Source organism: Triturus cristatus, chromosome 6 (genome assembly GCF_964204655.1).
Source record: "Triturus cristatus chromosome 6, aTriCri1.1, whole genome shotgun sequence".
Lineage (NCBI taxonomy): Eukaryota > Metazoa > Chordata > Amphibia > Caudata > Salamandridae > Triturus > Triturus cristatus.
The window spans coordinates 1140400992-1140413848 of NC_140589.1; positions in this window are offsets into that span (position 1 = coordinate 1140400992).

The window sequence follows — 12857 nt, forward strand, 5'->3', positions numbered from 1 at the left end:
CACGGTCCCCCGCCCTCCCAACCAGTGTCAGCCCCCCCGCCGATCGACAAATCGGCAGATGGCCTAACCCGATACTAACTCTCCACAAACTTTTTTCCTCCCCCCGGTGGTGCTCAGGTGTCAGGAAGAGGCCGGATACTCCTCTCCTGACACCTATATACCCTCCCAACTCCCGCCCCTCTCCTTCCTATGATCCCACCCCCACCATGTCCTTCCGGTCGTTGCGCGAAATCCCCGGGGGAAGACTGGTCTGCGACCTTCACTTCCCCCGGGGCCCGCATTTGCAGCTCAAGACTAGGCCTGGGCGAAGCACTACGCTACGCTCGCGTAGTTTGCGAAGTTCGCGCTACTTCGCACTACGCGAACTGCACGTAGCACAGTGCGAACACGCGTAGCGTAGTGTTGCGTAGTGCTGCGGTCATTTTTTGCTTGCTCGCGGTCCTCAACGTCAAGTTGGCGACCGCGAGCAAGCAAAATGACATCCTGGCGAGACTTTTTCCTTGTTCGCGATCGCGAGCATGGAAAATAAACCTCCCGGCGAGATTCCGAACGCGAGGAGGTCAGGTTTCTCATTGCGAGGGGTCGCGTATGCTCGCGACCGCTCGCGATGAGAAACTACCAGTTCGCGTTGAGAAAGCTGCAGCTCGAGTAAAAATCTACTCGAGCAGCAGAAAACTACAGCTCGCACTGTGCAAGATGCCATTTTCAATGATTGCACAGTGCCGGTTGCTTGTCCGCACTGTGCAATCATTGAAAACAAAATCTTGCACAGTGCGAACATGTTACTACGCAGTTCGCGAAGTGCTACGCGTAGCTCGCGTAGTGCGAACTTCACTTTGCGTAGCTTCGCAAAGCGCTACTTCGCGAACTACGCCCACCCTTACTCAAGACCAACAATCACAGGGGAGGGCGGGGCTCGCTCGCAAACCACGTATGAATGGAAAACTTGAGGCGCGCACTTGGTGAAGTACTTTTCTTGTTCGATTTTTCTGGAAATGATCCTGCACAATGCAACCTTTCGCCTTTTGTTTTAACTTTTTTTGCAAATCGGGACAGATTTTACGATCCATCAAGAACTTTGGGGTTAAAACAGCAAGACATTCCGGATCCTCAACGACATGCGTTGAGAGAAAATGTTTTCTAAAGAGGGCAAAAGAAGGAAGTAAAACCTAGAGAGCAAAAAAAAAATACTTCACACAGTATGACTCCCAGCTCTCTAAATGCTTTAGGTACTGACCACAATGGCTGGAAGATCTTCAATATTTAAGTGTTTGGCACCATCTACTGGGGACTAGTAGGGAATGCAATGTACAACAATATTTTACAATAGAAAAATATGCTCGTTGGAGGAACACTGATATGATAGATAAATACATCCTCACATTATTTGTTATTTTTAGCCGAATTAAAATGTTAACAGTGGAAGGAACGTTTTTAACACGTATACTGTGGGACAAGCCACTAAGTTATAACACTTTGTACTCTAAAACGGTTAAAACTAGGTCATCATTGCGTATAACGCTTTCTGTTTAAGAGGGCCTACCATTCTTTCTTTACCCCTTAGTTTATGTGTGTTACCAGACTCCGTGCGAGTTTCATTGCTAACATTTTTATTGCATTAGACTCGCGTGAAGTAATGGAATGTGTTTTTTTTTAATGGAAAATAATTCGTTTGCTACTTTTAGCCTGAGTGTTTCGGCATGTGTTCTGTCTTGAATTTGACTCAATAAACACTCTTCTTTATTATTCTACACACCCGTGAGTGCATTAACATGTTTTCTCTTTCTCTGCAAACCCGTGAGTGCATTATCATGTTTTCTCTTTCTCTGCAAACTCTTGAGTGCATTATCATGTTTTCTCTTTCTCTGCAAACTCGTGAGTGCATTATCATGTTTTCTCTTTCTCTGCTTGTTCGTCAAGGAGCCTCAAATATGTCCGTGAGAATTTTTTTAATTGTATGCAAATACGTTAGTTATATATAGTCCTATATGCACTGTGTCAATTAAAATGTTTCTCTTATTTGTTCGTAATGTTCCAGAAGAAAGGAAAGTCCAACTGTCTTCAATAGAAGGCCATTTCCTTTAGGCAACAGAGGTGTTGTTTATATTTTTATGTGCTTTTGTTTTCTTTTGTAGGGAATAATTCATGAATATTCAATAGACCTACAGTAAAATCACTATACCATAGTATGTGGTTTCTGATTTACTATTGGCCAAAATAATGTATCCCTTGTCTCATGCCACAGTGGCTGTATGGTTTTGATGTCTAAAAACATACAAAAACTAGCCATTTGGGAAATTAGCCCAATATTTTCCTTTGCTCTTCTTAGGGACAGAATTCATGTCACTCATGTTTTTTGATCTGTGCTTGGAATATGTTTCTTGTTTCTTCTCCCCTGCGCCCTCTGACAGGCTGCTCGTAAGGTCGTTATTTGTCTTGTATTAGACTGTATTAGGTTTTGGCTATTTACTAGTTTAGGGTTCAGGTTTCACTGCCAATCCTGATTTACATTTAATTGTTTTTTGAATATTTTGGATTGATTAAGCATTATTTTTTTGTCTTCTGTAATGATTCTTACTATTCAGATGGTTTAGGTAAATCAGAATGAGTATAGATACATTGTTTGAGTTGGAGAGATCCTAGTTTTAGTTCCCAGAATCGTGTGGATGATTCTATAGCAGTTGTGGGAGATTTCAATACGGGAGTATACAGAGAGCTTGCCTTGCATTGTGGTGTGAGCTTTGATATACGGATTGGAAAGGTATTGCTCAGCAGACGTGTGATTTGAAGTGAATATTTGTTTTGGGCTTGCAGAATTGCTATGTAAATTGTGTTTTATGTTTTGCATTGTGGACGCTGTTGGGTTTGAAATCTGCATAGCAGTATAATTTTCTTGCATTTACTGCTGAAATTGATTTAAATTGTGTTTAAATTCTGAGGTATGATGTGGTTTTGTTTTTTGAGTTATCTGATTCGAAGTAATCGAAGATCTCGAGATAAAAAACATTTAAGGTTGTCTGTTGCAAGCGTGTGGTATCACATAAAAGAGTATATGCTAGAGTCCTAAAAATCCTTAATGGTCTTGGTGTGTTTCAATTAATTAGTGCTGTGTCATTAATTTCTTTGTGCCAGGAAAACAGGCACACTGACTCGGAGATAGATTGCCGATGGTCGGATATTTATCTTAGTGTGGTTCAAAGTTTAGTTTCAGTGTTTGCTCTGTTTATAGTGAGTTTGATTCCCTTTCTGTATTCCGGTCGGGTGACAAGATTTTCATGTTTTTGAATTGAGGGTTTGTGTTTCAAGTCTCGTTTTGAAATTGAATTGTGATTGGTTAGTTGCTTGTGTTACTCAACTTAACTTGAATGAAAATGGGTTATTTCGTGAAAAAGTGTGTGAGAAAACATTCCACCTGAAGGATCACCTGCCCAAAAATGCTTGACAAACTCAGGTCCTCACACTCATCTATGGCTCAAACAATGTATATGAATACAGTGGGTGATAAACATATCCAATTTCCATTGAGAAGTACTTTTAATGTGAGAAAGACCGAGTATCCGAAGTGTGTTTTGTATGAGATAAAACCAGAGCCTAGACCTGCCCAGTTTGAGGCTTAGAATGAATGGGATTTTGAGGCTAATGAGAAGGTGCATAAGACAATGTTGGAAAGGTCAGGTGAGAAAAGCATTGAGTCATTGGAAAGTTGCTAGACAGCAAATGCAAAGAAAAACATGAAGAGAGGATATGATAGAGGGAGTCAGAGTGTTTCCTGCGGTTCTCAAAGAAACTGATAAAAAAAGAGTATAACTGTTGGTAAAATGAAATTAAAAACTGAAAAAAGAAAATGAATTGTTTTCTAGTGATTCTGATCAGAAGAATTTGTTTTTAGATGATTTGTTGAAATTGAGACGACCTCCGTTTAATGCTGATCATAGTCCAAAAGTACAGGAGAGAGGAGCTGGAGAGCCAAGTCCTGTTCTGGCAGGACCTAGTACCAATGTGTAAGTAGTACCGGAACCGAGAGAGCCAAAAGAAGTTGGTGCTTTTAGACTCAAAATCGGATAGAGAGAAATTGCTATTGGTACTATTACTGAAGATAGAATACTGCCCCACAATGAAGAAGAATTAAGATATTTGAGTTAAGAAGCAGCAAGACGTGCGTGTGATGGATATGACAAGCTTGGAGAATTAGCAGATTGACTTGGTGTGGATTTGAAAAAAAGTAGGCTATGAAGGAGTTAAAGAATGGATATGAGTGATAATGAAATAAAATAAATGGAACGTGTCAGTTTGATATTAAATCTGAGAGAATGAATAAGACTAATAAGTGGGAGAATTTGAAAGGATTCAGAGAAAAACGGTTGAAGAAAGAGGAAAGCACAAATAAAAGAAAATGGAGAAAGGAAAAATAACAAGTGGGAGTGATTCTGAATGTGAACCGGTTGTGGGGTACCCTCTGAGAGAGGTATGTGAAGGTGCATATGTTTATGTGTCATGAACAATTCTTTTCTTATGACATTTACAAAGAATTTTCTAAAGCTTAGAGAAAAACAGACAAGTGGTATACAGACGTAGAAAGTATTGGGATGAGTTCAAATTTTCTTTGGATAGATTTTTTTTAATAACCACATTTTATTGATTTTAGAGGGAAAAACATAAAAACACACAGTGAACAATTTCACGTCTATGAGGTAAACATGTCAGCAGATAAGACACCATCAGATCATACATCCAGCCTATGGTGTTCCCCCCACCTACTCCAGATTTTGTCATGTTCCTGCAGGCACCCATATGCCTCATAAATTGGTCATTCTTGGGAAGCACACCGGTCCATTTCCTTTCTCCACTTCCCCAGTGAGGGGGAACCGAAGACTTCCAGTGACAGGCAATGTCTCACTTGGCCACCATTGTGGCACATCTAAAAAGGTCCACTCCATCCCCAAAACTCCCATAGGAGCCACAATAATGCATCCCTGGGGGTAAGAGGAATTGGATGCTTCAGGATCAGCGAAAGCTCCTCTTCAATTCCCTCCCAGAATTGGGTCAAAGACATGCAATTTACGACCCCACTTGACAAAGAGGAGTGCTGCTTTCCAGCAGAGTAGGGACGCTTAGGTGCAGTTAGGGAGAGATCAAGGGAGCAGGGTCCCATAGAGCAGGCCAATAATACCATTGAGAACTAGAAGATGTAGTTCCGTCTGATAGGCCGGTCATCCCATCCCACTTTAAACCAGTCATTGATGGTCACAACTTGGGCGGCTAGGTAGTAGCTGAAAAGTATGGCATCCCCCATCAAAGAACGAGAGCCTGGCCTAAACAAAGGCCAACCAGTGATGACCTCCCAGCCAGATAAAGGTGGTGGCCCTGGACGTCGGTGAGTGGAACCATTAACTGGGAATCGGATGTGGGAAATTCACAAGGACACAGAGGAAACATGGGATACACATAATTTTGAACAGTGTTATTCACCCCAGGGGATTCAAGAGTAGTCTACACCACCGTTGTAGGTCTCTGGTCAGCCCTGTCAACAGGGGCCACAGGTTAAGATTCCACGCTAGTTCCAGGAGAATGGAAATGTGGATGCTTGGGTACCTAAAAGAGAGACGATGTAATGGGATCCCAGGGCACCAAGAATTCTCCTCAGCGGTGCTTGGCATTGCACCACAAAGATTTGGATTCATTCATCTGAAGTCTGAAGGCTTCTTCACAGAGAAGAGAATCTCCAAACATCTGGGGATAGACTATATCGGGTCTTCCAGGAATAATAGGTTGTCTGCATGTAAGGCTACACACTCCACCGGTCCTCCTCCCCAGGACCACCCCTGTATCCGAGCATCACTTCTGATAAGACATGCAAGTGGTTCATTTGCTAATGCAAATAAGAGGGGGGGAAGGGAGCAACCCTGGCAGGTGCCTCTATAGATAAGAAAGGTGGGCAAGAGGATACCATTGACCCAGACCTGTGCAGTAGCCCTAGCATAAAGAAGGCTGTCCAGTTTACAGAAACAGGGCCCAAAGCCTGTCTTCTACAGCTCTGCCTCCAAAAAGGGCCAGGCAACTGTATCAAATGCCTTTTCAAATTTAATTAAGAGCATGGCCACAGGAGCTCTAAGGCGACGTGCTTGGGACAGAACCATCTGGACCCTGTGAATACAGTGTTGTGTGCTCGTCTGGGGCATGAATCCACATTGGTTGGGGTGGATCAGATGTGGGAGGGCCCAACTCAAGCAGGCAGCCAAAACTTTAGCAAACACCTTTATGTCCACATTGATGAGTGAGATAGGTCTATATGAAGAGCACAGATCAGGGGGTTGTCCTGCCTTGGGTATCACAACAATGGTATTCACGTCCAAGTCAGGGGGAAAGGACCCAGAAGATGGGGAAGCAGGAGGGATTGGTAGCGCTTAAGGAACTCGATCGGAGATCCATCTGGACACGTGTCTCACCCAAGGCCAATTTCAACAGGGATCCATCAATTTCTCCAGTCGTAATTGGCTGATCAAGGTTGTGAGCCAAGGACAATGAGATCTTGGGTAGTGGGATCTCTGCCAATAGCAGTGATTTGAGTTCCTTCACAGAGGTGGGTGTGGCCCTTTTAGCGTACAGTGATAGTCTGCAAATCCTGCGCCACCTCTGGACACACTCACGGTGGTGGCCGAATAGAGGGTACCATTCTGGATGCAGCCTCCCTGGTTGCCAGCCAGTAGAGGAGCTTGCCAGAATTATCACTGTGTTCGTACACACGCTGAGTCAAGGCCCTCCAATATTGTCTGACCTCTTCCAAGGACAGCTTTTTCAGTCAGGATCTGGCCAGCATCAGTGGACGGGGTAAAGCAGCTGATGGCCCACAGCGAGTCTGATGCTCCAGGCAGAGGATTTGAGCTTCTAGGTCAGTTACTTGCACCAGCAATTTGGATAGATTTAAAATATGTTGCTTGAGAAAAATATTCCTAAAGATTTGTAGTTAGAGTGCAAGAAATTGTAAACAGGCAAGATGAAGAATACCAAGAGTTTCTGCTCAGAATAGTCAATCTCATACTGTGATGGAGAAATATAAATGAGTCAATAAACATCTGAAGGCTAAAGTGCTGGTTAAGAAATAAATCAGTCGAAAATTATGAGAGTGACACAGGTGCCTAAAGCATCAGCTCATGCATACTATCAGATTGATGCAGATATACAGATAGTATAGCAAAGTTGATGATGCTACAAAAGAAGGTATTAGCGGATTCATTTCAGCTTTTGTGTTGGGTTTGCATCCTGAAATTAGTTTTCACATGCAGAAGAGTGTGATGTGCTGGCAAGCAAAACCTCTTGAGGAGATTTTGAAGTATGCCAAATATTGTAGTGATTGATTTGATGTGAAACAGAGGAAGATTAAGGAGAAGATTATAGTGGCACACACAAACTACTTTCAGAAAGATGACAAGAAAGGTTCCCAATGTCAGATGTTAGTATTGACACTGGTTCTGGTGTTTCAGGTGCAAATTCAAGTCTGCAAGGAGTTGGTGTACACATTAATGATATTCAATTTATGCAAAATGAAGCTTCATTTCCACAGGCTGTTTCCGGTCCAGGGAAGACATGGCTTGGCAGTTCGGCCTGGACTGTTCCCACGAGGCACAGAGTCAGACTGATTTGCATACGGCCATGTCTGAACTGGGGTGGCGGAGTGAGCTAAAGAATGATGATGGATTAAACCCAGATCAGTTGACTGGGGGTGAGTGCTTGCAATGTTCAACACTCCGTCTATCATCCCCTTTGGTTTTGCTTTGTTCACCCTAAGTTGGCAGGGTATGCTCAGACGTAGGTCCCTTGCTCACTTTGCCACTGGATTCAAGCTAGCCTGGCTGATGACGGCTGATTAGCCAGAAACCGGTCCCGGGGTGCTTGTTTCTGGTCTAGGGAAGACCTGGATTGGCAGTTCAGGCTGGACTGTTCCCATGAGGAACAGGGTCAAGACTGATTTGCATATGGCTGGTCCTGAACTGGGGTGGCGAAGTGAGCTAAAGAACGATGATGGATTCAACCCAGATCTAATAGTGACTGGAGGTGAGTGTCAGAAAAGTTGCTGCCCTCTGCCCATCATCTCCTTGTGTTTGCTGTATTCTCGTACTTCTCACTACGAGCAAACATGTGAAGCAGAGGAGGGAATGGCACCTGTCATTCATAAAATGATTGAGCAACACATTTTAAAAGAAATGCTAGGAAGCCATTGCTACTCTCTGATCATTGCAATTACAAAACCAAGTGGAAAGGGAAGGGTAGCACAATATCTATGCAAAATTAATAATGTTGTTGTCCTGTGGTCCCATGATACTGCATCCTGCTGTCATTTTGTTCCAGATCCCTGTGGATGCAGAAAGATACACTATAATTGGTTTATGCCAAGTTTTCCTTTGCATTCCTCTTCATGAGGATAGCCAGTATCTCTTCGGGTTTAGATTTTTAAATAGAGTAATGGTCTGGTGTCGAATCCAACAGAGCTATACAGAGAGTCCATCAATCTTCTCCCGAAATCTAAAATGAGAGTCTACATCTCCCCTGTTATTCAGTTCTTTTGTAGCATATAGATGATCTGGTGGTCGCATTCGAACCGAGAGAGGACTGTAAACTTTATCCATCTTGCAAAGTATGGCTATAAAGTGTCCCCAACAACACTGCAATACTACCAGAAGTAAGTTGTTTATTGGGATAATGAATTTGAGAAAGGAAAGAGAAAAGTGTCCACAGATGTATCTCTGCGATCCTGAAAATGAACCCACCAATGACCCAGAAATAGATGAAAATGTTTTTGGGAATGGTTGCCCTCTGCCATCAGTAGATTTCAACCTTTCCTCTGATTACAAAGCCTTTGCAGAGGCTTAATCACAGTTATGTGAGTGATCCAATGCCCTTCAACAATGAATAAATGAATGCCTTGCTTGAGCTCAAACATACTATCTGTACTGCACCCACTCTTTGAATCCTAATTACGAAAAAAAAAGTATCCCGCCATGTGAGAGAAGTGTGCTCACTTTCAGTACTTACTCAGTGATATGGAGAAACAGAGCCAGGGCCTTACTTTTCAGCTACAATACGCCCTGTGGCCGCTATGCTTTCAAGCTGCCCGAGGAGCATCGCTACCGCCTGCCTTGCTTTTCAGCATAGTGAAGGATTGTGATGGATTATACATTTATTGTGTTAGCCCCTCATTCAGATGAGACTTTGCAGACTTGTACCCAAACGTAGCGGCTAATAAGCAGGCTCTAAACAAAGTATGAGCGGATCATCCTTGCGGCTAAAAATATATCAGTTAGACATTGCAATACCCTGAATCCTGCTACACTTCAACCAATGCTTGAAAAGGAAGATACTGATGACGGAGACAATGAGTGTGACTATGACTGTATTAAGGTAACAGAACTGTGCACCAAACCAAGACCACATATTCAAGATGTACCACTCAAATTAGATGACTTGATCCTATTTGTAGATAGTTCTTAACTGAGAAGCCATCAAGGAATTTGGAATTCAGCATATGTGGATTGCAGAATAGCCTAAATTGTTGAAGCAGTTTACTGTAAACTCAGTATAACTAGCAGAATTAATCACCATAACAAGTGTATTCTGCAAGGCCAATGGTATTGAGTGTTATGATCTATACACATAGCCAATATGTTTTGAAGTTGTCCATGATTTTGGCCAGCTATGGCCACAAAGGGATTTCTTGACATCATCTGACACCCCAAATATTTTGGATCCGTTGCATGTACTTCAGTTACCAAAGGAAGTGGCTGTAGTAAACTGTGAAGCACAACCGAGTGGAGATGACCTGATTACACTTAGCAAGGAATATGTTGATGAAGTTACAAAATACTCTGATCTTCCGTCTAGTACATTGGAATAAAATGAAGAATGGAATCCTGAAAAATAAAATGTAAATTGCTTCTTATCTACGACAGTGCACGTGATAGAAAAGTTGAAAACTCTGCAAAGTGAAGTGCCCGAGGATACAAAGAAAAAATGTGTTAAAACAGATTGTGCAATGGATGAAAATGGCATATGAAGTAAATGTATTTTACCAAATTGGATTCTGAACCAGATGACTTCAGCAAGGAGTGTGGACTTCCTGCCAAGAGCACAAACAGGAAGGTGGAATTGCAAAAGGAGCTGAGGGCCCGGGCAGAAGCTCTCTCCATAACTGAGTAAGACCACAGAAGGGGATGAGGATTTGGAGGAGCCACCTGCAGTGTAAAGGGATGAGTTGACCCCTGCAATGTAGCCCTCTGCCAGGAGAGAGAGCAGTGTCTCTTCCAATGGCCTGTCCCCAGAGGAACTGGTAGAGAGGAGGAATAAAAGAAAATGTACGCTGAAAATTTCCAATTTAAAGATGGAGGCTGGGGAGAAGAAACTGATTCTGAAGGAGCTGAACATCAAAGCCAGGCAAGCAGAGTTCAGCAGTGATGGTGGCAGCATATCCACAGTGTCTGAAGGAGACAAAAGAGTTTGCATACTGAAGGAAGTGGCCCGAAAAGGGTCACTCGGTTCACTCACGACCACATTCTCTGCCTTCCTACAAATGAAGAGTCGGTCAGACAGTAGAGAATACAAACCAGATAATTTATTGATTACACTGCAGCGGAGCCCAGTCTGACCAGTCTCCTGGGATGGCTGTCGAGGGACTGGACCCCTTACGCATACAATTACATTATGTACGTTGCAGAGTTCGATTCTGCCGCCGGGCACAGGCTATCTACCGCCCAAGGTCATCTGGCCTATCCTCCCCACCAGACAGGTGGGAGAAGGACTCTATCTAACGGGAAAGGCATGCACTAATGAGAACACTTGCAATTACAGAAAGAAAAGCTCAACCTTGGGAAACAAAACTTACCAAAGACAGTTTTCTGGAAAATAACCAAGTAGCAGTTTAGATTATAATTAGGACTCCCGATTTTATGGTATTTATTTTTTTGTCATTTCCATCTGTATTCATCCATATTTATTTTTTGTCAACTTTATCTGTATTTATCCATATTTATTATGGGTTTTGTGATAAAAGTAAAGCTGAAACTTGTATATTTCCACATTTATTTAACCAATAAATATGCAGTCATGCTTGAATGCCTGCCAGGTTTCAGTGATATGAACACCTACAAAAGATAAATCAATGCACTTATATGAAAATATACACATTTCAGTATCTGACTTGTGCATAGCTATTGCTGTTTAAGCCTCTTTACTAATATTCCTTTCTTGTTTACACCCCTTACCTATCAATCCACACAGTTATTGTCCTGGCAGTCATGGCAAAGTGTATTTACAATCACTCTAAAAGCACCTGATTTCTGTTTTTTTCCACATTTAAAAATAATTAGACAAGAAAATAAATGGTTTTGTGTCTGTGTTTATCTGTAAAAATCAGGAGAAACGGAAAACAGGGAGCCTTAATTATAATATAAAATGGCGTCTGGAATACAAGATGGTTTCGCGAATGCTAAGATATACAGACAGGAGGACCTTTCAGTATTAACAAACTCTCCTGTTAGCATGAGCTAACCATCTACAATCGGAAACCAAAGCAAAATATAAATGAATAATAAAGCACATAGCCATTTTATGCACGTCATGTTGTCAACAGTAGGAATGTGCTCCATGAGAAGAGAAGATGTTTTGAAGATACCCTCATCTATGACCATCATTTCATCTATTTCTTTCTGCAACATTATTGCAGCATTGGTATCATGAATCGATATCTTCGTTTTTGAAGTCAATACAGAGATACAATATATGCAGCACATTGGAAGACATTGAATAAGGACACAGCAAAGTATTAATGTGGCAACGAGATATAGTGCTTTTTCTATTAACCATTCCATCTCAATGAAGTCCATTTGAAGGACTTCGAAAGGGAAAAAAGGGGGTGCACAATTACCGGGTGGTGTGGGAGTACCCTTTCCAGGATTGTACATCATACACACCATGCAATCTTTTACTAAATGGGCTGCCGTCTTTGGGATATTATCATTCTGCCATACAGGGTCTAGCAACTTACAGATACCCCTAGCACTAATGCGAGCTGCTCCCTGAGCCATAGTGACTACAGGAAGAATATATGCATCTGGCAGCATCCATCTCTGCTTCCCCGACTTATCTATCCAGCACCCATCATCATCCAATTGCGCTGTACTTTCCTGCCATATTGCTAATTCCTCAACCGTCATCTCACTCTGTATTTCCTTCACGTTATCTAGAGTGTCCTCAGGCATCGTAAGTTCTGGCATCCATCAAGCAGGACCTGCTACAAACATCTTTTTCATCTTAGATCAGGCCGTCTCCTTAGCTGTTTGATCTGCAAAAGCATTTCCCCACCCCACATCATCAGTAATTGCTTTGTGAGTGCTGTGGTCCGGAGATGGGGCTTTTTACCAGCACACCAGAAAACCAACCAAAACATTGTTATGGCCAGACAGGGCTGCCCCAGGGACCAGTGACCTCGAAAGAGAACTATTCATGGCTCCTGTATCCACCAAAACTTTATTTTCCGAGCCCTGCAAATCCACACTAATATAAGGTCCATGTTGATCTAAAGGTATTGGAACTGGTCCCTTGCCCTGTCCCTGGCTCTCCTAGCTGTAAGACATCCCTGTCACCTCATCTAAATCATAATCATCATGATAATACTGTCGTCCCCGAACGTCATCAAAGTAATTTTGATCGGAACGGCGCAGTGATGTCCCAGTAGCCTGATCTCCACCCTGTCTGCATGCTCTCTCCCCCATCCTCTAGGAGCTGCAACCTTTTGCAGCAAAACTGGGCTCTCGCTGCGCCAGTGCCCTTCCTCCTTGCAATACGCACATAGATTTGGGCCCACAGGC